This window comes from Elephantulus edwardii, unplaced genomic scaffold, assembly GCF_000299155.1.
Source record: "Elephantulus edwardii isolate Elephantulus edwardi_28Jun2011 unplaced genomic scaffold, EleEdw1.0 scaffold00066, whole genome shotgun sequence".
NCBI classification, from domain to species: Eukaryota; Metazoa; Chordata; class Mammalia; order Macroscelidea; family Macroscelididae; genus Elephantulus; species Elephantulus edwardii.
This window is the reverse complement of record NW_006399816.1, coordinates 602666-606547: the sequence shown is the minus strand read 5'-3', so window position 1 is coordinate 606547 and position 3882 is coordinate 602666. Positions and strand designations below refer to the sequence as shown.

The 3882-nt window shown below is 37.4% G+C and overlaps 1 protein-coding gene across 1 annotated transcript in view; it reads right to left on the bottom strand.

The window, feature by feature from the left end:
• Positions 1-3882, bottom strand: part of MTHFS (5,10-methenyltetrahydrofolate synthetase (5-formyltetrahydrofolate cyclo-ligase)) — a 92613-nt gene that overhangs the window by 58699 nt on the left and 30032 nt on the right. The window lies entirely within an intron of this gene.

The window sequence follows — 3882 nt, the reverse complement described above, 5'->3', positions numbered from 1 at the left end:
CACCTTTGATCAAGTGCACCTTAGTCTCTAGACTGACAATGTTGTTTCTCAGCACTATGGAGAGATCATGACAGCAGGTTTTCCCAGTGCAATTAGTCTTTTGATTTCCAGATTGCTGGTGCCAAGTTTTGATTGTGGAGGCGAGCAAGCTGAAATTGTTAACAACCTCAATCTCCCCTCCATCTATCATGGTGCTGCCAATTTGCACAGTGTTAAGAATGTTTGTCTTCTTGATGTTGAACTTCAATCCATATTGAAGACTACACTCCTTGACTTCCTGTAGCAAGTAATTCATGTACTCCTCAGTTTCAGCAAGCAAGGTTGTGTCATTTGCATATTGCAGGTTGCTGACAAGTCTTCTTCCAAACCTGATGCCACATTCCTCCTTATAAAAACCAGCATTTCAAATGATGTGTTTCACATACAGGTTGAAAAGATATGAAGACAGGACACATCCCTAGCATACACCTTTCTTGATTTTGAGCCATGCAGTGTATACCTTCTCTGGTTTTGAACCATGCAGTGTTTCCTTGCTCTGTTCTGATGACTACTTCCTGGTCCAAGTATAGGTTTCACATAAGCACAATTAAGTGTTCTGGCATTCCCATTCTTTTCAAGGTTAGTCACAATCTGTTGTGATATACACAGTCAAATGCCTTTGCATAGTCAATTAAACACAGATAGACCTTTGTGTACTTCTGGCACCCTTGTTTTCAGCCCAGATTAATCCAACATTGACGCTAATATCTCTAGTGCATTGACCTCTTCTACACCCAGTCTGTATTTCCGGTAGTTTTCGGTTGATGTACGATTCCAGTTATTTTTTTTAATAATCTTCAGTAGGATTTTTGTTGCGTGTAATATTAGTGATATTGTTCAATAATTTCCACACTCTGCCAGGTCACCTTTTTTTTTTTTTTGAATGGGAATAAATATGGATCTGCTCCAGCCACTCGGACAGGTAGCTGTTGTCCAGATTTCTTGACACAGCCTGGTGAGCACATCAGTGCAGCATCTGTTGGCTGAAATATGTCAATTGGTATTCCATCAATTCCTGGGGCCTTATTTTTTGCCAATTCTTTCAGAGCAGTCTGTACTTCCTCCTTCATCACCATTGTCTCTTGTTCATATGTTGTTTCTTGAAATTCTTCTGTGTCGGCCAATTCTTTTTGGTACAATGACTCTGTATACTCCTTCCATATTTTTTTAACACTTCCTGGATCATTTAATATTCGGCCCATAGTGTCCTTAAGTACTGGAAGTCGAGGCTTGAATTTGTTCTTTAGTTCCTTCAGCTTAAAAGTGCTGAGCAAGTTTGTCTCTTTTGATTTTCCAACTCCAGCTCTTTACACATTTCATTATAATATTTTGTTTTGTCATTTCATACCCTTTGAAATCTTCTGTTCGGCTTCTTAATGTCCTGCTTTCTTCCCTTTACTATGGCTTCTCAGTGCTCTAGTGCAATATTCAGAGTCCCTTCTGGCATCCACCTTGGTATTTCTTCCTCTTCTGCCTTTGTAATGGCATTCTGCATTCTTTCTGTATGATATTCTTGATATCTTCCCACAGTTTCTCTAGTATTCATTCATTAGTGTTCAAGGCCTCAAATCTGTTGCTGAGATGGTTTTTTTTAATTCACGTGGGATAGACTCAAGATCAAATTTAGGTTCCTGTGGGTTTGATTTAAAATTCTTTAGATTTAGTTTGAACCTGCATATGAGTAGTTGATGGTCTGTTCCACAATCAGCACCTTGTCTCAAAAATCACTGCTGATATAAATCACTGCTGATAGTGAGCTTCTTCAATGATTTTTTTTCACAGATGTAATTGATCTGATTCCTGTGCAGACCATCAGGTGAGTTCCATTTATATATAAGCCACAGTTTATGTTTTTACAAAAGGTGTTTGCAATGAATAAATCATTGATTGTAGAAAATTCTATCCCCAGGCTCATTTCTGTCACCAAGTCCAAGTTTGCTGACTACTGATCCTTCTTCCTTGTTCCCAACTCTTGCATCCCAGTCATCACTATAATTAATGCATCTTGGCTCCATGTTTGATTGATTTCTGACTGCAAAAGTTTGTAGAGTTCATCTATTTCCTCTTCTATGGATCTGGTTGTTGGTACATATATTTGAATGTTAGTGGTATTCACCAGACTTCCTTGTATGTGTATGAATACCACCCTGTCACGCACAACATTGTATTTCAGGATGGATCTAGAAATGAACTTTTTAACTGTGAAAAGGACTCTGCTTTTCCTCACCTTTTCATCTCCAGTGTAATAGATCTTATGAAAATTAAAAACTTTCATCAAATCACTTGACCAGAAAAAGAGAAAAGGAACCAACTAGCAGATTAGGAGATTATCTTCAAAAAATAGATAGGTAGATAGATAGATAGATCTCAACAAGGGCCTAATAACTATATACACACACACAGAGAGATATATATACACGCACACATATATACACACATACATATACATACACATCCATATCTTCAACAACTCAATAAAAAGGTATAATCCAATCATAAGAAGGTCAAAGGACTTAAAAAGATACTTCACCAAACAGGACATTCAAATGGCCACCAAACACACAAAAGGGTGTTCAGTATCATTAGCCATCAGAGAGATGCAAATCAAAATAACAAAACCATTTCACTTTCACTAAGATTGATAAAATGAAAACTAAGAAATGTTGGCAAGGAGGTAAGGAAACTGGGACCCAATTCATATACTACCACCTGCCTGTTGGTTTGTCATTCAGTGTTGGCTCTTGTAATGCTGAAAGCTACATCACAGGTTATTTAAAATATAAGCAAGGTCACCACAACAGGTTTCAATAGAGCTTCTGAACTAAAACAGACTAGAAAAAAAAGCCTTGGTGGTGACATTCTAAAAAGACTGCCTAGTGAAAACCTTCTGAGTAGTGGCAGAACATTTATACAATGCCAGAAAATAAGACCTTTACTTGTTAATGCATTTACAATAGAACTAGGAAAGAACAGCCCCTTTAAAGTAGAGACAATCTTAATGACCAAAAGAAAATAAAGCTTTCAAGACTTTCATTTGTTTATATACCAAGACTCAAAATAAGAAGAAACAGCTGAAAACGGTCACTAAAAATTGGAACCAGGAATTCATGAAGCTTGAATCTAAGAATATCAGCAGTGGTCAAAAATTAAATGGAAAACATAAAATGTCAATATCCTAGGGATTAATGAGGTGAAAGGTACACGGTTGAAATCCACCAGCAGCTCCACAGAAAAAAGATGGACAATCTCCTCCCATGTGATTTACTGCCTCTGAAAATCCACTGACGTGTCAGCTAGGAGTCAGTTCTGACTCAGTGGTACACAACAACAAAAAAATGAGGGGAAATAAGCTGGTAGTGATCATTTTAAATCAAATAGTCATATGGTCTAGTATGCAGGGAATGGCAAATTGTAAAGAATTGACATCTCATTCATCATCAAAGTGAACATTTCAAGATATATTCTAAAGTGCAATACTATCAGTGTTAGAATAATATCCACATGCCTAGAAGGAAAATCTGGTAGATTAGTGGTAAGGAAATGCTCTGCCAACCCAAAGGTACACAGTCCAACCCAACGAGGTGCTCCACGGGAGAAAGATGAACAATTTTCTCCTGTGCAAGTTACTGCCTCTGAAAACCAGCCGGAGGGTAGCTATGAGTTGGTTCCGACTCCATGGTACAAGACAACAACAATGTGGAACTGTATCCACATTTACAATATTCTTCTTACCAAAACCATTTATGAAAAGTAGGAACTGCATTGGAAAACGTATCTCTGGATTGGAAATGATCATATTGTTAATATTTCTAGCCTTAAACTTAAAAGATTATATTGTTCAAA